This window comes from Urocitellus parryii, chromosome 10 (genome assembly GCF_045843805.1).
Source record: "Urocitellus parryii isolate mUroPar1 chromosome 10, mUroPar1.hap1, whole genome shotgun sequence".
NCBI classification, from domain to species: Eukaryota; Metazoa; Chordata; class Mammalia; order Rodentia; family Sciuridae; genus Urocitellus; species Urocitellus parryii.
Window position 1 is genome coordinate 82757664 of NC_135540.1, and position 26053 is coordinate 82783716.

The 26053-nt window shown below is 35.3% G+C and overlaps 1 pseudogene; it reads left to right on the forward strand.

Moving 5' to 3' along the window:
• Positions 1-15269: 15269 nt before the first annotated feature.
• LOC113192886 (SKA complex subunit 2 pseudogene) overlaps positions 15270-26053 on the forward strand; it is a 44102-nt pseudogene continuing 33318 nt past the window's right edge.

The window sequence follows — 26053 nt, forward strand, 5'->3', positions numbered from 1 at the left end:
GCACCAAGCCTCCACCCTACTCATAAAAACACACCTATAGTTGGTTCTATAGGCAAGGCTCAGTGTGTATCTTCATCAAAATGCAGTTTCAGGCCATTCCATACAGAGACAGGAAGAAGTAAAGAGCAATAGACACCTGGGGCATGACAAGAGAAAGTAAGAAACATTTGAGAAATCCACTGCTCTGAGTAATACAGAGAGTGACTTGGGCGTCAGTATATACAGAAAATTCAATATCGTCTTCTTCTATGACCCTAAAAGCTACTGCGTAGATGATAAAATGAACAATCAGGGTTCAGGGAATTTTCCAGTTAGGAAAAAATATATAGAGGCCTGGATTGTGATTATGGCCCTGTTTATGGATCTCATTTTATGAAGAAAGCTATTTTTTCTTAAACAATCCTTCAACTTGAATGTAGTTTATTATAAATAGGTAGAAAATAAACTTACTGGACTTTGAGAATGGTAATGAACCAAATAGTAAATGAAAAATAAGAAGTCAGGTTAAAGGTATATGGAAGATAACACTGTTATTGTGATCCATATTCAAACAGCTACCTATTTTTGCAATGGCTTATACCTAAAATTCAAATGCACATTATCATTTTTTAAAAAATAATTTATTAGTTATCAATGGGCCTTTATTCATTTATTTGTTTATATGTAATGCTGAGAATCAAACCCAGTGCCTCACACATGCTAGGCAAGCGCGCTACCACTGAGCCACAACCTCAGCCCCACATTATCATTTTTAAAAGTGTTTTAAACACATTTTCCCCAGGAATCCTGTGAAATAGCAGGCATTTTAGGAACTTTTTAAATTGAATACTATATATAATAAATTGAATTACGCATCCAGAAAAGTGCTCAGATCATAAGAGTACATACAGCTTGAGAATTGTCACATAGTGAACACACCTGTGTAAATTGTGCCAGATCAAGAAAGAAAATATGGTCAACAGCTCACAACACCCCACTGACACCTCTTCATGCCTTCTTCCCTAACAATAATTATAATTCTGACTTATCCCAGGACAACTTTGCTTAGGCACAGATTTTCAATTTTCATCCTGAGGATTAAGAAATTTGGGTGCAGAAAGCTGCTATGATCTCTCCATAGTTAAACAATTCTCCAGTCTTTCAGACCCAGTTCTCCTCATTCTCAGCCCTATGCTCTATATTCTCCAACACACTTACATTTTCCTTTGGTTTCTTGGATAATGGAGAGAATTTTTTTATCTTATTTGCTGTTCATGTCCATTTAATATTAAAGGCAGCTGAATGATCATCCTGAATATTAATGTCCAAATATGACTCTTTACAAGGATATTCTAAGCAGGAAACACTATTCCTATTGTTGCCTGTATACCCTTTGTGATACTGCAAAAATCAAAGGTGTTCACAATTTTCAGTCCTCATGTCACACAGCTAAATAATTATATCCGATTCATCTTTGAAATGCAACATATTGCTATTTTTTTTGAATTCCAGTGAAAGAGCTGCAATGTTATTTAAATGAAAGAAACTTCCATACAAATACCTACAGTGTAATTCTGATAACTAATGATAATGAAGTTAGTAGTCTCTATAAAGAAATTGTAAGGGCTGGGGATGTATCTCAGTGGTATAGCACTTCCATAGCTTGTGTAAGGCTCTGTATTCAATTTCCAGCCCCCTGCCCCCAAAAAAAAGAAAAAAGAAAAGAAGAAGAAATACAGAGAAAAAAGAAGTTGTGTGTTTCTTCAAAAAAGTTAATGCAAATGAATTTTCCACCTCTCTTCAATTTTCTCTAATTAGTTGACATTTAAATAAGTTTATGTTATTCTCCACTTTAACTTTGGGAAAAAAAACAGTTTGTCATTAACTACTGAATTTTCAAAGTTATCACCTTACAATTCCAGATATCACATATAGAATAAGTGTAGTTGAAAAAATTGCTATGAAAAACAAACAAAAAATAATGTAGAGCAATTCCGATTCTGACTTTGGTATTTTTGTCCAAAGATAAGAATTTATGTAAGGAATGATTTTTAAAAAAGAAAAAAGAAATGGTGACTTTTCTGCCAACACATTTCACACAGCTGCAGATAACTAGCCTACAATAGTTTAAGACTATTAAGATATGCAGAAAAAAATCTTATTCTTAAAAGTGGGGAAGCAAAAGCTTCAATATCTTTGTTAATGTCAGCAATTGAAATCAACTAGAAAATAAAAAAGTAAAACAACTTCTAAATGAGGTAATGTAGAAATACCATTCTTTCTATTGCACTGAATTATTCAAAAATATAATGAAATTCCAGGAAACATCAGATGCTGCAGGTACATGAAGATAATTTTGTTTTTATAACCAATTTCAGGCAGATAAATACTAGAATCCTTTCCAATTTCTCCCCTATGAAACTGAAGTGTCACTAAGATTTACAGCCCCCTCAAGTTCCCTTTTCAGAGGAACATTCATTTACATAAACAGATAATCCTAGATAAAAATTTCCATTAGACAAAGGTGAAATGGATCAATTTTCTCTGCCAAGACAAATCTTAAATCTTGAACAGATAGGGTCATTATTACACCAGCCCCATTTCAGAAATAATGTATTTTTAAAAAATCAGCCGATAGCAGCCATTTCCAGCTTTCCAATTATCTTTAAGAAAAGCTTATTCTGTGGACAATAAAGCACATTACTGCACAATATGATACAGTCCATAAAGATCACAATGTTTTATGAAAGGTTAAAGAAAGCTCAGCACATTTAGGGGAATGTCATAACCTGCAAAGTCTTTCAAGACTTAGCTGAAGCTGAGGGCATGCTGTGCAAAATAGTATGTGAAGCAATTCAGTCTTCCTCTTTCAGTATCAAAACAGTAAAGGAGAAAGCATATGCCAGGATGATTCTATTGTGAATCCTGGGATTCCTGCAGATAAGATGTGAGAAGAAATCAAATCAAAAGAAACACCTCCCCTCCTTTTGAAACCAACCAAATTCATTCATATGAGAGTTCCATGTTGACAACAAGGCAACTCTATTTTCTTGGTATCCAGTGGACCACTTTCTTGTTTTCTCTTCAAGCAACTTTTCCATGCTGTTTCATCAATATTAAAAAACTATAGAGAATTAAGAAAAAAGGTCTCAGTTCACCCCCCACTCCCAGTTCTTTGTAAAATATTCTAGTAGTTTTAAATGAGCAAGGGATGTGGGCAGTGATACTGTTATAATTAAGTAAAGGAAGTCAAAAACTCTTGAATGCCTGATATAAAGTAGTTTCAATATAAAATTATGGAGACTTAAAGAGCACCCCATATCTTCTATACCAGCCAATAACTGCATGAAATATTTTTAGAGGCTATAGTGTTGAGAGCCACAGCCCAAGGGGCCCCAGCAAACTTCCACAGCTGTCGGCTGATGATTGGCTCACAGGGGCCCCAGCAACATCTAGCTGATTGGCTCCTCTGCGGTGATGCTCATTGGGCTGTTTCCCTGCCCTTTCAGACCACGGAGCTGCTCATTGGGGGACTTTTTTGGCTCTGCCCACATGACCCAGCCAATCGGCCTCAAGAGCAGGAGGATTGGGGGAGGTGGAGAGAGGCTGGAGTTGGTGAGAGAGGCTTGTGGGAAGCTGGTGGTAGCATTTGGGCTCTGAGGGTTTTTCCTGAGGAGCTGTTTTGTTTGGAGTGTGTGGTTCTAAAAATAAAGTTCATTTCTTTTGACAAGTGGCTCCTGAATCGTGCCCAGCCAGACTGCAGCACTATAGCTCCCTGATCAAATTAAAACAGGCAGAATTCACTCTGCATGATTCCATAATTGCCTGGAAAATAGTTGAAGTTAAAAAAAAAAAAAAAACTTTGAAGAAGCTTAAGCTAGTCACTGATACTATTTTACTGATAGTTACCCAGGAATGGAGAAAATACCTCTGAATCATCCAAAGAAGAGAAATGTTACACACAAAAAAAAGAAAAAAAAAACTTGGTTTTTAAATAAAATTCAGTTTCTTTATATCAAGCACAGTCTTCTAAATCATGGAACTAGATTGTTTGGGAAATAAATTACCCTTGACATAAACATAATCTAATCAGATACTTATGCTGTATTTGAATATTTAGAGGAAACTCAGGAAAGGCTGAATCAAATACACTCAGGTTACTCTTCTAATAGAATAGATCACTTAAGAGAAGTGAGAAGTGAAGAGGAGCAATTACTCTATTACATATTTCTGAAAGGCCAAAGTTCCTATGTGATGGGCCAAAATACCAATGGAGAAAGATTGTGGTCTCTCAGTTGTCATTTGGATTATAGAGATTTACAGGTAAAAAAAAAAAAAAAAAAAAAAAAAAAAACAGATGAGATTGGATTGCATGGTTCTAGGGCTATGCCAGTTAGATTAGATATGGAGAGGGAAATCTCTGCTGCTTATTAAACATTCTCATACAGCACTATAAAAAAGGAAACTAAAACACCAGTATTTCCCCTTTTAAACAGTTGTACATCCTGAGCTCTTTGCTAATGTTATTCCTTCCTTGTTCCTTTCACCTGCCCAAAAGAAAGGAGCATCAGGAGAAAGTTTAAGAGAAATTTTCCTTCAGCATTCATTTAACTGGTGTATGCAGGTGAGCAAAATACTTGGTAGGAACAGAATAAAAGTTTTCAGTCATATAATCAGGGGGGAACACCTAGATAACTACTTGGCAATGGAAGATAAGATTCAGGGGGCCAGGCTGTGCTCTGATGAGGAGAGAAATGTGTTCTGTGTACTGAGGGAAAAATAGTTAGGGGAAGAGAGAACTGGTAAAGCCAGGGAATGGCAGAAGGCTTTAAGGTATGTAACATGACTTTCCAGAGCCTTCCAAATTTTTAACTAAAATTCACAACAAACTCACCAAATGTCTGACATGAATGAATTTCACATAGAAACAAGTAAAGTCCCAAAACAATAAATTGAAATGCGAACAGTGAAGTCACTTGGCAAAGGTAAGAACAGAACATAAGTCAATGAAATCAGAATTCTTCAGGAAACTTAGAACTCTAAAGAGCAGTAGGATTCAAGATTGGAAGTAATACTACTTTGCTGTCAAGGTTAGGGAGGTCCCAGGTTTCAATCTGGAACAAGTTTTCTAACCCACATTTTGTTTTGCAAGGAATCTTTATACAAGTCAGTAAAGGGAACATGAATAAGGAACTTGTGGTATTGCTTTAACAAGCACACTTTTCTGAGTGTAAGTACACCTTAAATGTCATTTTAACTTTTTATGTGCATGTAAATAGCTATTATTTCAGTTGCTGGAATATTAGTCATAACATCTAATGATGTGGAGATTGTTGCCTTATAAAACTCACAGCTGGGTAGCTACATGGCTCAAGGCAAAAACCTATTTTAAAATCCATTGCTTTAGGAGGAGAATGTTTATTAAAACATATATCTATTAAAAATATATGATGCATCATTGGGCATTCTCTGTGTTGCAGTGCCAAACACAGTTTTTCCAACAAAGCTTTTTTGAGTTGATACCTGAAAACCTGGCAAGGTCCACAGCCTTATAATTTACCAGTCCATCAAAAAAATAAATAAATTCCAATAACCAGAAAGTAAATCACCAAAGGTGCCTGCACAGCAGCCCATAAACTCATGTTTACACAGGCTCCAGGGGGGTAGATGTTGCTGTCAGTCAAATATTTCTAAGCTTGTAGGGAAGAGAATGTTCAAAAAGGAATAAATGCTTGATCTTCTTGTAACAGAAGTTAAATGAATAAATAATAAAGATACAGTAGGTGGGGCTGATAATTGTAAAATATAGAATTAAGACTGGAAAAAAGAAAAGACTAGCAACTGGAATTACAAGGGCTGAATAAACATGTAGAAAGACTGTGAACTTCACATTATTAAGCTAGAATTTAACTTTAGTACCTCTCATGTTATTTAAAGGATGGGAGGAGAAGGATAAAAATTGATTACTTAATATTTGGTCTTGACCTAGTAGAAGATCCATAAACATGTTCCACTGAATCCAGGTCCTTTAATTGTGTTTATTTTTCTTTTTGACAACCAACTTTGCACAATTATTTTGCCTTAGTAGTCTTTCAATCAGGGTAAGCAAAGGCACAGATGAAAAAATTGAAGAGGATGAATGAAACAAGGCAATAAGGACATACTTTTCAACAAGAATAAAATATGAGGTTTAAAATAGGCTTATCTTTGACTTTCAACTATTCCAATTCTCTGTTCACCACCATAATTGGAATATAGATGCAAAAAAAAAGGGTCAATGCTGGAGACTGACATAATTAAGCAAATAACTTTTGCTAAACCAATGGCACAGAACCTCTTAATCTTTCTTTCTGAAATCCATCTGGGAGCTCTGTTTGATGCTGATCTCACATGGCCATTCCTCTTTCTACACTTTTCAGTGGTCTTTAGCGATAACATGAGTGCACCTCCTAGCTCTCTGCTTCAGGACTGAGGCACTCTTTTCTCCAGCTGCCCAGGTGTGCTAACTGCCACTTTTTCACAGCTGAATTCCTCCTGGGGAATTACCCTCAACAGAAAGCAGCTGACTCACTCCATATTAAGCAACTCCTCTGAGGCAGCCCCCTATCTAGTACCTGGGTCAATGCTGAAATACAAAGGTCCAGTTCCTTTGCCTCAATTCAGCATATCTCTAAAGGGCTTTTTAAGCTTCAGAAAACTTCATGTGGGATCAGCCTGACTGCATCACATTTCAACTTCTCCTTCTGCCCAATCCTGCTTTCCAAACAGGTGTTTTTCTGGAAAACTCCAATAAATTTCCTGCATGGAAATATCTAGCTCAGAGTTCATCCCTAAGAATATGACCTTCAAGGACAAAACTAGACTGAAACCTAAGAGGAAAAGCCTCATTGAGAACCAACCATGGACAGTTTTTGTGCATGGCCCCTACCTATTGTTCCATCTAGGAGACACCCAGTTGCTTACAGTCACCTATCTTTATCAAGAATTAGAAATTAAATTGATACTTATAGAAAACTAAGAATGGAGAAAGGAAAAATGGAATAATTCAGTGAAACAGCAAATGGTTCAACACTATCTCATTCAATACTCAATGGCTTTCCTGAGGCAATCTTGGCCATATTCTTGGAGCCAAAAAAGGTAATAGAGCTGAAATTGCATAATTCATATGTATTCCCAACAGGAAATAGACCAATTCTAACAAATTTCCACCTCAATAAGTCAGTAACCCCCTTGAATGAACCTATCTTCTGTGTCCCACCTGGAACCTCTCAGTGACTGGAAATTCCAAAGCTTTCTTATTTCAAAGTATTGCACAGTCCAGATTACCAAGACACTCACCATGTGTCTTTTCTCCAGCTACCAGGTTGTAATAGCTAAAGCTTTTCTCCCATCCTTAGTGTTCACTCAGATTTGTTTGTTTGGGAGAAGAATAAATGTTCAAAATGTAGAGTTTCTATTTGGTAGCTATGGTATTAATTTCCTATTAGTGCTATACCAAATTATTACATAGTGTCTTAAGAATAGGTAAACTTAAGATCTTAAAATTTTGTGGTTCAAAAATCTGAAATGTGCCTTACAGGCCAAAATCAAGATGTTGTCAGGACTGTGTACTTTCTAGAGGGTCTAAGGAAGATTCCATTTCCATACTTTCCTAGATTCCAGAGACTTTCCACATTCACTGGCTCAAGACTCCATCTTCCCTCATTAAATCCAGCAGTGTGATCTTCAAACATCTCTTACCTGTCACCATTTTCTTACTCTGACTTTTCTGTCCTCCTTCTATTAGAACTTGTGAGTATAGTAGAGCCACCACATACTCCAGGATAATCTCCCCATCTAAAATCCCTTAATAAAATCACAGCAGCAAGATTCCCTTTGTCATGTAAATTAATTCATAGTTTCCAAGCATTAAACATGGACATGTTTGAGATGACCATTTTCAACCTACCTTACATAGCTATTCATTTTTTCTAAGGAAATGAAAAATAATTATCTAAATTCTCCAGGAGAATTAGTTCTAAAGTTCAGGTTACACAGTCCCACATCATAAATACTGGTTCAGGCTCATCCCCCCAGTGCTACAGCTGCATAATCAAACATCATTGTGCTAGTAGAAACTCATCCATTCAGTTGCCTGGATTCTGCTAACTCAGCTGGGAGCCTACCCACTTAGTGAAGCTGTATTTGTGGAAATCTTTTTCCAGGTTTGCAGGGTTAGAGAGTTAAGATTACAGTATGCTTTTTTTTTAATTGTTGGTCGTTCAAAACATTACATAGTTCTTAATATATCATATTTCACAGTTTGATTCAAGTGGGTTATGAACTCCCAATTTTACCCCGTATACAGATTGCTGTATCACATCAGTTACACTTCCATTGATTTACATATTGCCATTCTAGTGTCTGATGTATTCTGCTGTCTATCCTATTCTCTACTATCTCCCCTCCCCTCCCCTCCCCTCCCCTCCCCTCCCCTTTTCTCTCTCTACCCCCTCTACTGTAAATCATTTCTTCCACTTGTTTTATTCTTCTCTTACCCCTCCTTTCCTCTTATATGTAATTTTGTATAACCCTGAGGATTACCTTCCATTTCCATGCGATTTCCCTTCTCACTCCCTTTCCCTCCCACCTCTCATCCCTGTTTAATGTTAATCTTCTTCTCAAGCTCTTCGTCCCTACCCTGTCCTTGGTTACTCCCCTTATATCAAAGGAGTCATTTGGCATTAACCAATCCTTAAAAGTATGCTTTTGAACATGGGGGAAAAAACAACTTTGTGGCTGAAAGTACAGTAAAATAATCTTCATGCAAATTTCAAAAATCAAGGCAAATGAAGTTGTAAAATTTGATCATTTACAGGGCTCTTAAGGAACCTATTTGATGAATTCTTTCTCAGTGAAAAAAACTAAGGAGCAGTAACATTGTCAAGCTCACCATTCCTTACCTTCTGTTGCAGGGCTTATAAGAAGAAAAGGCATTAAGAAAGAAAGAAAAGAACAAAGGGATGAAGGGAAGAAAAAAATTAAAATGATTTGGTCATCCATCTTATACTAGATTTACATAAGTCACTTTGCTGCATATTATATTTTATATCATCCTTTAAAATACTATACCCTTGAGTGATATAGAAATATTAGCCTAATTTTTTTAACACCAAGAAAACAAAGTTCAAAGAGGCCTGGTATATAAGTTCAGACCCCTGATAGAGTCAGCTCTTGGTTAACAAAGATAAAGGTAAAAAGGGCTAAAAATCATGTATAATCAAAAACCCTGATTAAAATAAAACTAATTTAAAACTTAGTGCCAAATAAATTTATATAAACAAATTTTCTTGTAATTATATCTAATATTTAGGAACACATTTACCACTCTACAGATGTCCAAAAGTGTAAAAATAACCCTAGTGCAACTCATTAGGAACATTAAACACCACATGTGTCACTTGATGAGAAACTGTTAAAAGCTTGCTAATAAATAGTCTCATTTCTATTTGCTCCCTAGTTAATCTCTTATTTTTAAATGTTAGAACAGAACTAAGTTAGGCAGAGTAGTTGTCTCAGTGTTTCAGTCTTCCTTTTCTTTCTCTTTCTCACATAGTTCAACCTATAGTTATAGTTCTTGAATCCACAACCCTCCTAATTCCTCTTTGAAGGCTTAGGGATGGATCCCAGAACTAACCTGATTGTCAAGGTAGAGTGGTCGGATGGGTACTGGTCAGCTATGATCAATGAAAGCCTTCAGATATCTGGATATTTGCATTTATTTAAGATGATTTTTATATTTTTTGCACTCAAAATGCACATTCAATTAATCCATAAAACAGAAAATACAAGCCTAACTAACTGGGCAATGACCATACCTAAAAAGCTAGGATGTGACTTTAGCTTTCCAGGATTGCCATGACTCTTACGTTTATTGTTCACACAGGACAGACAGAAATGTGTGTTCAAAAGCTGGCTTAAAGCCATATGCAGACCTAGCATTGCTTTGAAATATACTATAAAATAGGATCCTGAAAGTTGTACATGAAGTGAATTTTCATTAAAATAATCACAACTTGACATTAATTTGAAAACAGTTACACAGATGTGTTCCACAAGTCCCCAAAATAAACCTTCTCCAGCCTATCATATAGGTGTGCTATTAGTGCGCGCGCGCGCGCGCACACACACACACACACACACACACACACATCTGGCTGGCTTTTTTCATAACTTCATCAGGCAAATCTATACAAACCCTCTAAATGGCTGGTGTGATGGCACATGCTTGTAATCCCAGTGGCTTGGGAGGCTGAGGCAGGAGGATCTCAAGTTCAAAGCCAACCTCAGTGAAAGCAATGCACTAAGCAACTCAGTGAGACCCTGTCTTTAAATAAAATACAAAATAGGGCTGGGGAAATGGCTCAGTGGTTGAGTGCCCCTGAGTTCAATCCCTAGTATCACCGCCCCCCCCCAAAAAAACCCTTCCAAACTTGGCTTAATCTTCTTTATCCTCTCATCTCTGCAGTTCTTACCACTGTTGTAAACTGAATAATCGTTTATTAACAGCATAAAATAATGTTTATTCAGATTTTGTATTCTGGAGCCAATCTTCCTAAGTTCAATTATCAGATGTGTCACTAGTTGTGATATTTTAAGCAAGTTTATTGACCGTTGGTGAAATAATATATGTAAAGCGTTTGGGAAAATGTTTGGCATGTGAAAAGTTGTATACAAATATTTTTTATTACAGTAGTCACCCCCTTTTTGTTTTGTTTGTTTGGAGGGAGGGAGGGAGAGCGTACTGGAGACTGAACTCAGTACATCCCCAGCCCTATTTTTGTATTTTTTTTTTATTTAGAGACAGGGTCTCACTGAGTTGCTTAGCAGCTCACTTTCACTAAAGCTGGCTTTGAACTCACAATCCTCCTGCCTCAGTCTCCAGAGCTGCTGGAATTATAGGCACACGCCACCTTATCCACCTCACCCTTTTCTGTTTCAGTTACCTGCAGTCAACTGCAATCTAAAAATACTAGTTAGAAAGTTCCACAAATAAACAATTCATAACTTTTGAATTGAATGACATTCTGAACAATGTGATAAAATTTTGTGGCATCCTTCCTGGGACAGAACAGAATCATACTCTTGTCCAGCATATCCACAATGTATATGCTACTGGTCCATTAGCCACTTAGTAGTAATCTTAGTTATGAGATTGTCATAGTATCACAGAGCCTCTACTAAAATAACATATGAAAGTATTCTTAAAATGTTTGAATTCATGATAGTTAAGGCCCAAACTGTATTCAAGTAATCTCTATTTTACCTAAGTACCCCAAAACACAAGAGAAGTGATGCAAAGGAGATACCAGAGCATAAAATATGAAAATACAGATTAACTATGGTACTATGTTACAACACTTCAGGGTATACAGGGAAAAAACATAGTCTATACATATAGGTTTCATTACTTTTCACAGTTTCAGGCAACTATTGGAGGTCACAGTAAGGAGAAACTACCATATTTCAATCTTTACACTTCTGAAAAAAACTCAACAAACTTTAAAAATTATAGCTTATCAAAATTTATAAAATCAGATCCATTTTTTTCTCTAAAATATCTTTCATTGGCTCAACAACTATTTATTTAATCCCTGGTAGGTACTAGTAGATGATTTACTAGGCAATGAGGATATAATAATTATCAAATGTAAGATGTAAATTTTGCACACATAAAGCTAAAAGTACACTTTATAAAGTGGACAAAGCAGGTTGAAAGAAGTAGTTTATACAAGGCTACAAACACAGCAAAAATAAAACTTTGATTAATATCTTCTCTTCTGACTTTAGCACAATATTTGCTTTCAAAATTTTATATTGAAATTTAGAAATGGAGATGACTGTTTACACCTAATACAAAGGGGAAAGCCAGATAATCAACAAAATCATAGCTTTTTTAACCCATCAAGAGAGTTGAAAGTATAAATAAAATGAAACTGACCTCAAATCTACATAGGTATGATCTTGCTCTAGGAGAGAGACCAATACATACATCTTGCTGGTCAAGTGGTAAAAAATAGAACATACCAGAGAGGGGAAAAGAAGAAACTTCTTGAATCTTAAAGCATGATTTGTACCTGTGTGCAGACTGACTTGACGTTTTGGAGTTCCAAGGAAACTGATCCACATAGTGAGGTTATATCCAAATGTCAACCCATCACTATAGGCCTTCACCACACTGAAGATTAAGGGCAAGTAAGGAAGTCTGAGAGCGACATCCCTGAAGCATGTGAGGACACCCCTAAGTGCAAGGCAACATCCCAATGAAGACTGGAATCAGAGCAGAAAAGATGAATGAAATCTGTCTGTAAAAGTCTGGTCCTTTATCTAGGGCATTAATTGCAACTGAAGCCTGAAGTAAGACAGGAAGACAGAGAGGAATTCCTCAAGGCACTGTAAACTTTCCTTAAATGCAAGGCATTGTATACCAAAGGCTGAAAGCAGAGTATTAGCAAGAAGACAGACTTCAGTAGAAAAGGTAGACAACATGCAGGAATAGTCAAAGGATTTCAGAAGAAAAGAAGACTATAAAAAGGAACTTGAGTGAACTGTCAAAAATGAAAAATACAGTATAAGCAATGAAGGATGCATGTTATGAATGTAAGAGAATACTATTAGCAACAGAAAAAATAAGTAGCAAACTTGAAGCCACATCAATTATCCAAACTGGAACTCAAAGGAAAAAGAAAAGTGGAAAATTGGAACATAGTCCATGGACTGTTGAACAATATTAAAAAGTTTGATACACATTTTTTATAATTTATTTTATTTCTTTTAATATACGACAGCGGAATGCATTACAAATCTTATTACACATATAGAGTTTAATGTTTCATATCTTTGTATATAAAGTATGTTCATGCCAATTCATGCCTTTATACATGTACTTTGTGGGGTTTTGCATTACAATTCTTATTACACATATATACCACAATTTTTCATATCTCTGTTTGTATATAAAGTATGTTGACACCCAATTCAAACCTTCATACATGTACTTTGGATAATGATGTCCATCACATTCCACCATCCTTGCTAATCCGCTGCCCCCTCCTTTTCCCTCCCACCCCTCTTCACTATCTAGAATTTATCTAATCCTCCCATGCTCCTCCTCCCTGTCCCACTATGAGTCAGCCTCATTATATCAGAGAAAACATTCCGCATTTGTTTTGGGGGGGCGTTGGCTAACTTTACTTAGCATTATCTTCTCCAACACCATCCATTTACCTGTAAATGCCATGATTTTATTCTCTTTTAATGCTGAGTAAAATTCCATTGTGTATATATGCCACATTTTTTAATCCATTCATCCACTGAAGGGCATCTAGGTTGGCTCCACAGTTTAGCTATTGTGAATTGTGCTGCTATAAATATTGATGTGGCTGTGTCCCTGTAGTATGCTGTTTTTAGGTCCTTTGGGTATAGTCCAAGGAGAGAGAGATAGCTGGGTCAAATGGTGGTTCCACTCCCAGATTTCCAAGGAATCTCCATACTGCTTTCCATACTGGCTACACCAATTTTCAGTCCCACTAGCAATGTATGAATGTACCTTTTTCCCCGTATCCTCGCCAACACTTACTGTTGTTTGTCTTCATAACAGCTGCCATTTTAACTGGAGCGAGATGATATCTTATAGTTTTGATTTGCATTTCTCTGATTTCTAGAGATGATGAACATTTTTTCATATATTTGTTTATTGTTTGTATATCCTCTTCTGAGGAGTGTCTGTTCAGGTCCTTGGCCTATTTATTGCTTGGGTTATTTGTTTTTTTCAGTGCTTAGCTTTTTGAGTTCTTTATATTCCCTAAAGATTAGTGCTCTATCTGATTTGTGAGGGGTAAAAATTTTCTCCCAGTATATAGGCTCTCTATTTACCTCACAGATTGTTTCTCTTGCTGAGAAGAAACTTTTTAGTTTGATTCCATCCCATTTATTGATTCTTGGTTTTAATTCTTACACTATAGGAGTCTTATTAAGGAAGTTGGGGCCTAATCCCACATAATGAAGGTTAGGACCTACTTTTTCTTCTATTAGATGCAGAGTCTCTGGTTTAATTCCTGGGTCCTTGATCCATTTTGAGTTAAGTTTTGTGCATGGTGAGAGATAGGGGTTTAATTTCATTTTGTTGCATATGGATTTCCAGTTTTCCCAGCACCATTTATTGAAGATACTATCTTTTCTCCGGTGCATGTTTTTTGGCACCTTTGTCTAATATAAGATAATTGTAATTTTGTTGGTTAGTCTTTGTATCCTCTATTCTGTACCATTGGTCTACCAATCTGTTTTGGTGCCGATACCATGGTGTTTTTGTTACTATTGCTATGTTGTATAGTTTAAGGTCTGGTATAGAGATGCCATCTGCTTCACTCTTCCTACTAAGGATTGCTTTAGCTGTTCTGGGTCTCTTATTTTTCCAGATAATTGCCTCCTTGATAAACAGAAAATGTATCAGAAGAAATATAAAAAGATATGATGGTCAAGAGTTTCAAAACTTGTTCAAAAAAAAAAAGAAACTTCAACCCTCAGAATCAGGAATTGTAATATCCCCAAATGAAAATAAACACACACACAAAAAAAATAATAAAAATAAAAATAAAAAAAGAAACTAAAAAAAATAGCAATATACACCTTAGTCAAACTGCTGAGAGCCAAAGATGGCACAAAAATATTAAAAGCAGTCAGAGAAAGCAGAAACATTATGTGTAAGGAAACAATGATGCTATGGTTTGGATATAAGGTTTCCCCTAAAAGCTCCTGTGTTAAGGGAACATTCAGAAATAAATGATTGGTTTGTGAGAGCTGTAACCATCCAGACTGACTAGATGGTAACTGAAGGCAGGTGGGGCATGGCTGGAGAGGATGGATCACTGGGATTGTTCCCTAAAAGGGTTCATCTTCCCTCTGGCCCCTTCCCCTCTTTCTCTGCATCCTGGCAGCTGTGAGGGGAGCAGCTTTCCTCTCCCATTATCTCCTGCCATGAAATTCTGACTCACCTTGGGCCCATGGACCTAGACCAGAATGAATGGAACCTCTGAAACTTTCCCTCTTATAAGTTGTTCTTATTGAATATTTTGGTCATAGCAACAAAAGCTGACACAAACAATAAGAAATATGTCTGATTTCACATGAGAGACAATGAAAGCTAGCCAAAAATGCAATGACATCTTTAAAGAGCTAAAAGAAACAACACGTTCCTCTATAATTTATACAAAATTAAAGATAGATTCTAAATAGAATTGTAGGGATTCAACATGGAGGTGGATGTTGGTAAGCTTGAACTGATGTTCCAGAAAGCTGACTCTGATCTGAATTACATTGAGTATAGGCTGGAATATAAAATAAAGACTAATCATACTGATTCCTCAAGCCAGAAAATATCAGTTACAGTCTTAAAGAAATTGTCAGCATTAAAGTCTCACTATCAAACTTTATACGCATGTTTTAAGCCAGTTGGTTTGGGCAGAAAAAGATTACAAGCCACATTTATGCTACTTTGAATGAGACTGTGACCATAATAAGAAGACTACAAAGGTAAATAGACCTGGATCTGTCACCACTCATTGAAAAACAGAAAACTATGACAGAGAAAGTAAAATCTCACATGCTAGACTTACCAAGAAATGGAGTAGCAAAAGGGAACTTTAATGAAGAAATCAGGGTTGCAGTTGATCTAGAGGTGGTAAAGAAGAAGGAGGTTTGGCTTAGTGAAAGGATAGTGATATCTTTGATGTCTTTAATATGTGTGGAAAATGAAAATATAATGACAGATATTATTTGTATAAAATTTAGCCAAAAGAATGGAATGGGAAAAAGGGATTTAAATATACATAATGCAAATTTATATACACACACATATATATACAGATAATATATATATATAAACACACACACACAAGCACTTACTTTTATAATTTTCCTAAGGAAGTCCTTTAACACTGTTTTAGACCTGTTTTCTGTTTGTATAGTTGGGATAATGTACATGCTCTGGCCTAGCATAAAAGAATGTTTCTGTACATTTTAGTCCGTCAATGTGTGAATAATCATGCTTTAGAAATTAAAAAATAGGGAAAATATTTGTATTATTAAAATATATAGGTGTATAAATTCATTTTAGGAAATTTTTATTGCAGATGTGAATCATTATTGATGAGATCATTAATATATTATGTGTACTCTCTCACAAAATCTAGCTAATGTAATAAGCTGGCTTTCTTGTGATAGGCTGGCTTTTATTTATTTGTTCCTTATTCTTTCTGCATCCAAATGTTGAGCGACATGAGCTTGTCTTCAGATGCTGTTTTATTTCAATTGCCCCTTTGTTCTCTTTAAGCCTATATTTGTAATTGTTTTTTCTCTTTACAAGTCTAGGGATTGAACCCAGGGCCTTGCACATCCTAGGCAAGTGCTCTACCACTACATCCCTAGCTACATTGCTAGTCCTGTAATTGTTCATTCTATTCAAAAGAAAGCCAGGTGCAGTTGTGCATGCCTATAATTCTAACTGCTCAGAAGGCTGAGACAGGAGGATTCCAAGTTCAAGGCCAGCCTGGGCAACACAGCAAGACCTTTTCTATAAACAAATAAATAAATAGATAGATTAATAAATAGATAAATAAATAGATGTATATGAGATCTACATTGTAGCACATGTATGCTACTAGTAAATTTTGTATGTGTAAGCCCATTTCCCTACTTATTTTTAAATAACTACGGGCAATAAGGTAATTGTCCAAAATAGGGACAGGGCTGGAAAAGTAGCTCAGTGGTAGAATGCTTGCCTAGCATGTTCAAGGACCTGGATTCAATCAGCAACACTGAAAATTTTTAAAAAATAAAAAACCCAAAATACGGTCAAACAAAGAAAAATGTGGGACATAGTCCAGTGGTAGAGCATGTGCCTAAGCACATGTGTGAGGCTCACAGTTCAATCTTCAATATTCAAAAAAAAAAAAGGAAAAGGAAAAGAAAAGAAAGAATTATAGAGCTATTTATAACAGAAGTACACACACATCTGACAAATCTTTATAAGATTATTGAATAATCAATAAATAATTACTATCATTGTTCTTGGAAATGCTGAAGCTATACACAGTTGGAGAGAGGAGAAGCATGTACAGCAGTTTTGTAGTTAAGATTGGGCTGAACATAAGTACAGTAGCTCTCCTCTTTAATCTGTAATTTGTAGTTTTAGGTACCTGTGGTCAATTGCAATCCAAAAATATTAAGTGGCAATTTCATAAATAAACAATTCTTAAATTTTAAATTTTAAAATAAATAAATAGAATTAGAGGTATTTTTATACCATACAAAAATAAATAACAAATACAATTTAGATCCCTCCCAAGAAAAACAGAATTTTTCTCTAATGGAACTATACAGCAATAAATACTAAAAGAAATTCTGTAACTTTGCCAAGAGATTATATTGAATAAATGCTAAATTCTACAGAAAGGAATAAAAAAAAGACACAAGAAGAAATAAATGCTCGAGTAGTTATGAAAGATTGTTTTCTAAATTCTTCACAGGATTATTTCCTGTTTAAAACAAAAATAATAATGCTATACAATGGGTTTATAGCAAATGTAGAAATAAAATAATCAGTAACAAAAACACAGAAGGGCTGGGGATGTGGCTCAAGCGGTAGCATGCTCACCTGGCACTGGGTTCGATCCTCAGAATTACATAAAAATAAGATAAAGATGTTGTGTCCACCAAAAACTAAAAATAAATATTTAAAAAAATTCTCTCTCTCTTTCCTCTCTCTTAAAAAAAAACACACAGAAGAAGGAAGGATATAATTATATTGAGTATGGTTCATACATTATTCATGAAGTGGTATGATATTATGTGAAGACAGATGACATTAAATATGCACATTATATTCTTTAGAGCAACTTCTAAAACCATTTTTTAAGGTTGTATGGCTAAAAAGTCAATGGAAATATATAACAGAATTCTGAAAAAACACTCCAATCACTCTGAAAGAAACAGGTAAGAGAAACAAAGAATAGAATGGGAATAACCAAAACAAATAAAATGATAAAAAACACAAGTATCCATGCATGTCAATGCCTAACTTAAATGTAAGTGAACAAAATATTTCAATTAAAAGATAAGGGTTTTCTGATTCTATTTTTTAAATTAATACCTAACTACACATTTAAAATAAGAAAAATATGAAGACTCAAATAGATTGAAAGTAAAAGGATCCAAAGATATAACATACAAATAATAAGCATAAGAAATCTATCTATATTAATATCAGACAAAGCAGACTTCAAGCTAAAGTATATACCTCAGCATAAGGAAACTTGAAAATTATAAAACAACCCATTTATTAAGAACACATAAGAATCATAAGTGAATATTCATCCAATAGAAGACTTTAAAAATGAATGAAGCAACAACTTCAAAAGGGTAAATAGATAAATTCACATTCATTGTTCAAAACTCTACTATCTCTCCCCCCAAAACCAATAGTATATAAAAAATAAAAAGTTTAGAAAACATATAGAATATTTGGATAATGCTATCAACCCATTTGACCTAACTGAAATATATAAAGGATTATACCCAATAACAGAGATATATTCATTATTTTCAAGTGCATAAAGAGCATACACCAAAAACACAACATTATCCCTCAAAATAGGTCCCAACCATTTTCAAAGACCCAAATAATTTAAACTATGTTATCTGGCCATGGTAGCACAAAGTTAGAAATCATATGAGAAAGAAAGAAAAAAAAGAAATGAGTCATACAGTAAATATTGCAGAAAATTTCTCAATTCATTTTATGAAGCCAGAATAATTCTGAAAGAAAAACCTGACAAACCATTACAAGAAAGAAAAAATAAAGGTTAATTTCTACATGAATTAATAATTCTTTTGAAAACTGAGCCAGCAATGTTTTTTTTTAAACTACATCATGATCAAGTAAGGTATATCTGAGAAATTCAACCTTGGTCTGACATTCAAAAAAATAAATAAATACTCATCTGCTTCTGACTACAATGGATTTATTCTCCCATTATATCAAGCAAAAAAAAACAGACAAATATATATATAAAACAATGGTTTGAAAGTCATCAGACATCAAGCAATGAAGAACGGAGAATGGTGGAAATGGAGGAAAATAAGGTAAGCCTTAGGATCAGACTAGATTATTAAGGTTCTAAGAGTTTACAATGAGAGGGACTCCAGACAGAGACCAAAAGACTCCCTGAATTGTGGAGACAGAACTGAGGATTCAGTGACATCAAGACAGCAAGAGCTTGCTACAGAATTCCAGAGGAGAGAGCCACACAGAAAGAAAACCTAAGAATCTATAATGGATCCCTCCTGCATAGTACTAATCAGCACAGACATGAGAAACTACCCCAGGCCAGGGAAAATTTTACTTTGTGATAATAATATCTGGTACTTACATAGTGCTCTTAACAATAAGTACAATTAGCTATGAATATAGAATAAAGGGAAAAACAAATAATTATTTTAAATAAATGATAGAAAAGTCTTTGACAAAGTCCAATGCCTATTCAAAATTTAAAATTTTCAGCAAACAAGATGGAAAAATGAACTCCCTCAATCTGAAAGAGAAGCTATGAAAAATCTACAATTAAAATCATAATTAATGGTGAAAGATAAAAAATTTTCCCACCCCAATAACTAAAACTATATATCACCACTTTTATTCTACATTGTGTTAAAAGTCCAAACCAGCCAAGCATGGTGAAGCCTATAGTTCAAGGCCAGCCTTAGCATCTTAGAGAGACCCTGTCTCAAAATAAAAAAGGCTGTGGATGTAGTTCAGTGGTAAAGTGCTTGCCTAGCATTCAAAAGCTGTAAGTTCAATCCCCAGTATCACAAAGGGACAAAAAAAAGTCCAAGCTAGTGTAACAGAAAAGAAAAATAACTAAAAGACATCAACATGGAAAGAAAGAAATAAAACTCTTTTTTCCTCCCACAGGCAACATGATCATTGTATAGATAAACTTTAGAAACTCCCCGAATCCTATCATACAAACCCTACGAGAATAACTGAATTTCATAAAGTACGGGACATAAACAAAATCAGCTATATTTCATATATTAGCCACAAATATGTTATTTTATTGAAAAATAAAAATAGAATGGAGTATCATATATACTAGCTTTTAAATAAGGCAAAAATACCTAAGGACAATTGTAAAAATTGTGTAAGACCCACTACACTGAAACTATAAAAATTAAAGATTTGAATAAAGGAGAGATGTAACATGCATATGGGATTTAAAATTTCCAACATTATTGTTGTCTGTTCTCCCCAAACTGGTCTATATATCTAATGCAAACCCCTTTAAAATCCCAGCAGTCTTTTTGGAAGAAATTGAAAATTTGGTTCTAAAATTGATATGCAAAGTATCTATTTTATATCAAGTGGTATTTTAAAAGATGAAGTTGAAGGACTAACAATATTTGATAAAGCTATAAAGACAATATAGTAGTGGCTTAAGGATAAAATGGACAAATAGAATAGTCTGATACATACCCACACATTTATGGTCAATTAATTATCAACTAAAATGTTATATAAATGTATCAGGAAAAGAGAATCTTGCAAATGGCAATGAAAAAAATTGGGTATCTAAGTGGGGGAAAAATAAACAACTTCTACCTCACTACATAATAAAAAATAATATGAAAATGAATCATATACCTCAACATAAATGCTGGAACCATAAAGTTTCTAGAAGAAAATATAAGCAATTCTTTCCAAAACTTAGGCTTTGTAAAGATTTCATAGAGAAGAGATACAAAAGAACTAATTATAAACCATAAAAAGAAAAATTTGTCTTTATACTATAGTAACAAAAACAGCATGGTATTGGCATTGAAACAGGCATGAAGACCAAAGGAATACAATAAAAGACACAAAGACAAATCCATACAGATACAGTCATTTAATACTTGTCAAAGGTGCCAAAAACATATGTTAGAGAAAAGACAGACTTTTTAACAAATGGTGCTAGGAAAAATGAATATCCATGTGTAGAAGAATGAGACTAGATCCTTATCTTTCAACCTGCACAAAATTCAACTCAGAGCAAGTGAAAGACCTAGGAATTAGACCAGAAACACTAAAACTTCTAGAAGAAACATGACAATTTGTGTTGTGTTGACAACACTCCAACATATTATTACAGGCACTAACTTCCTAATAAGGCTAATAAAGCTCAAGAAATAAAACCGAGAATCAGTAAGTGAGATACCAGCAAATTTAAAATATTCTGCACAGCAAAGGAAACAAGAAAGAGTATGAAGAGAGAGCCTACAGAATGGGAGAAAATATTTGCCAGGTACTCTTCCAACAGGGAATTATTTAGAAAATATAAAGAACTCAAAAAACTTAAAGAAATAATTTAATCAATAAATGGGCAAATGATCTAAAAAGACATTTTCCAAAAGAAGAAATACAAATGCCCAACAAGTAAATTTTCAACATCCTTACCAATCAGGGAAATGCAAATAAAGCTCCATTGAAATTTCATCTCACTCTAGTTAGAATGGCAATTATCGAGAATACAAATAATAAAAAACAATTCTGTTAAAGATGTAGTATTCACTTATAGTACACTTAAACTTTGTTGGTGGGGGTGCAAATTAGTACAAACACTTTGGCAAGCAGTATGGAGATTCCTCAAAAGTCTAGCAATGGAACCATCACATGACACAGCTATCCCACTCCTCATTAGTTATCCAAAAGAACTAAAATCAGAATATTAGTGATACATAAATACTAATATTTACAGCAGTGAAATTCACAATAGCCAAGCTATGACACCAGCCGAGGTGTCCTTCATCGGACCAATGGATAGAGAAAATTTGGTATATAAAGAAAATGAAACTGGGGCTGGAGTTGTGGCTGAGTGGTACAGCACTTGCCTAGAATGTATTAGGCACTAGGTTTGATCCTCAGCATCACATATAAATAAATGAATAAAACAAAGGTCAATCAACATCTAAAAAAAAAGAAAATATGTCATTTGCTGGTAAATGGATGAAACTGGAGAACATCATGGTAAGTGAAATAAGCCAGACTCTGAAAGTCAGGGTTTAATGTTTTCTCTCATATGCAGAAGCAAAAGGGGTCAGGGAGGATCTCACAAAAATAGAAAAAAAAAACAATAGAAAGAAATTGAGAGGAAGTCAGATAGAGAGGGTACAGGGAAGTATTAGGGAATGAAATCTACCAAATTATTCTATATCCGTGTGCTGCAGTCTGGCTGGGCACAATTCAGGAGCCACTTGTCAAAAGAAACTAACTTTATTTTTAGAACTACAAACACCAAACAAAACAGCTCCTCAGGAAAAACCCTCAGAGCCCAACTGCCACCACCGGCTTCCACAAGCCTCACACCCACACAAACCTCACCACCTCCCACAATCCTCCTGCTCTTGAGGCCGATTGGCTGGGTCGTGTGGGCGGAGCCAAAGAAGTCCCCCAATGAGCAGCTCCGTGGTCTGAAAGGGCAGGGAAACAGCCCAATGAGCAGCTCCGTGGAGGAGCCAATCAGCTAGAATGTTGCTGGGGCCGCTGTGAGCCAATCATCAGCTGGCAGTCTGAAGGGCAGGGAAACAGCCCAATGAACATCACCGCAGAGGAGCCAATCAGCTAGATGTTGCTGGGGCCGCTGTGAGCCAATCATCAGCTGGCAGTCTGAAGGGCAGGGAAACAGCCCAATGAACATCACCGCAGAGGAGCCAATCAGCTAGATGTTGCTGGGGCCACTGTGAGCCAATCATCAGCCAGCAGCTGGAAGTTTGCTGGCAGCTGGAAGTTTGCTGGGGCCCCTTTGGCTGTGGCTCTCAACATCCGTGTACAAATACAACACAATGAATGCTGTTTATACATATATACACATATACATATGTATATATACATATATACACGTGTGTGTGTGTGTGTGTGTGTGTATGTGTGTTTATACACCTTTAGGAGAATCACAGATGTTAATTAGAGCTAGAAATATTCTTCAGCCTACTTTGCATTTTACAGATAATACATCTGAAACCCAAACCCAAATACACACACACACACACACACACACACGTGTATGTTTTATATATATATATAAAATACATATGTATATATAATGCACTAAATAATAATAGAAGCGAGATCAGTAGAATAGAGCAAGTAGACTGGAGGAGAGAGAAGGAGAGGAAAAAGAAAGGCACCAGGGAAGTAGATTGAGCAAATTATGTTATATGCATGTATGAATATGCATAATGAACCCCACTGTTATGTATAATTATAATGCACCAATAAAAATTTGAAAAATGAAGCAACTTGTCTTTTTAAATTATATTAAAATTATACAAAGTTCATTTTCCTTCTCCAGTACTGTTAGTTCTTTGTACATAATTGGTGGTGGTGTCAATATTGTGTGGTTTTCTGATGGTGGTGGTGGTTGCAGTAGTAATGAGAGAGGTCTAAGAAGGAAAGAGTAACAATAGAATACTAGTAGAGGAGGAGAAAAAAGGAAGAAAAAAAAGAAAAGGAGGAGGAACAAAAGAATCTAGTTATTCCTCAACTAAAGAACAAATATAGTAATTCTAATTTCTCATCATTACAAGCAATGCTACAACAAACAACTTTATACAATTCTCCTGTGCACACAACCTGATGCATCTTTGGAGGAGAAAAGTAGATGATCACAAAGTTTGCCCTTGGAAGTGTTCATACCTAATTAGGGAATATGAAAAAATAGACATTATTTTAAAAAGACAAGATATACCTTCCTGAATACCACTGTAACTGATCCCCTTCTTAAAGTACAATAAATTTCTGCTGTGGTTTCAAAAATACTCATATTTTAGTAAGAGACATGCAAATAATCACATAATGATGGAATAAGAATTATAGTAGGTATACAATCTTACCTAGGAATAAATAATAGGAAGTTGTCTAACAAAGTCAAGGGAGGTACACAAAGGGGGAAAAATGTATTTGCTGAATCTTGAAGAATTTGTAATCGGCCAAACTGAAAAACAGAAAGATAGAGGAAAGTCTTAGAAGAGGGAAGGAGAAAAACACATCATCAAAAAATCAAAAATGTGGTTGCAACTCTCTCTTCAGATGCCAAACAGATCTAGGTTCCCCATTAGCTTTGGGGAAATCACAGATGTAAATCATAGCTGAAAATATTCTTCAGTCCCCTTTGCATGTTACAGATAAAGCATCTAAAGCCCAAGCCCAGAATGAGTTTTCCAAAAGCAAAAGCGTATTAATTAAACACTCAATAATGGTATTCAAATCCATATACTCTTAGACCATCATTTTTCTATAGCAATGAGCTACCTTCATGAAGCAACAAGGATGATTCTAAAAAATGCTATCCATAAGGTTTATACAGACTATTTTCAAACAATATAAAACATAATTTTTATCTTCCTAGCCCTATAAAATTCTGAAGTCTTGGTTTCAAATATGTTTTTATGTTAAATATGACTCTGTTAATCTAAGTTTAAAAACTGTGACTGATGTGTAGAATAACTCCAGATTTACCAGGATATTATCAATAATAAAAAATTGATAAATTATTTCTGAAAAAAATGTACATATTAAACTTACACTATATATATATATATATATATATATATATATATATATATATATATATATTAGACTACATTAGGCACTCTGGGTCATGATAGAGCACATAAGACATTGCAATTCAGCACAAGACCTACTCTAGTTCATTTACATTATTACTGGTTTAACTCACTTTCTATGCGATCTTGGCCAAATGATCAAGCCTTTTAAAGCTTTGATTTCTTTTTCTTTAAAATGATACAATAATAATACACAGTTGCTGATTGTAGTGAATAGTAACTGAAATGAATTAAACAGTATATTGCTTGATAATTATCAGAGGTCATCAGTAAGAACTGGTTTACATCATTCTAATCAGGATTTTTATCATATTCATCTTGGCAGGTGACCGAGATCAAGATCTTCACTTAGATTGTACAGAAAGAAAGGAGTCTGAGTCAAGGATTAAGTGCTGATGCTTTCTTTGGGATCTAGAAACCAGGCCAGTGAAAAGTAGAAAAAAGAAAAATGAGTCAAGGAACACTGTAAATAAGTGCAAAATGCTGTGTTACACTGCTGGGCACTGCTTCCCAGTGAACCATAAAAAGACACAGCAGTTTGTCGGGGGGTTTTTAGCCACCCCCCCTTCCCTCCTGACCTGCGGGAGAGATGGGGAAAGCACGCCCCCACCAGGGAGAACTGTCAAAGCAGGATCTCGTTTAATGAGAAAACATACACAGCTAATATAATGCACTGGAACCAATCAGGGTAAAGGTCAGCAGGGTGGGGAGAATTTACATCTACACCCATCCTACAGGCAGTAATGAGGGCAGAAGAGTTCTGAGCCTATCTTAGAGGTGGTCCGATTCTTCATCACAACCCATGGCAATGCCTTCTGGCTAATCGCTAGGTGTTCTCTTAGCCACATGTGGCCCCAGGACTGGGAAGTGGGTAGCAGCCAGCAAGTTAAGTTTCCTCTTTTCTGATGCAACAAGTCCCACGTTTCATCATGCCCCACAGCAGTTCACTCAGCAGCAACATCTGTGTGGTCATACAGAACTTCTTTACATTTGTAATTCTATGACTGGAATCATCCAAGATAAGAAGGTAAGAGGAGTATCTGCTCTCTCTCTCTCCCAACTTCAGTTTCTCATTGATTAAAGATTGTTCCATGAATATATTGTCATACTTCTGAGTTGAATCACCTAGCATTTCTGGCAGCTACTTTAGATACCAGATTAGATCTGGGCACAGAAGTGCATGTCTGTAATCCTAGCAACTCAGGAGGCTGAAGCAAGAGGATCACAAATTTGATGACAGCCTAGGCAACTTAACAAGGCCCTGTCCCTGAGTTCAATCCCCAGTACCACAAAAAAAAAAAAAAAAAAAAAAAAAAAAGAACAAAAAAACTACCTGACACCATATTCAGCACTTGTGGTATTTCATTTGAGTCTAAAA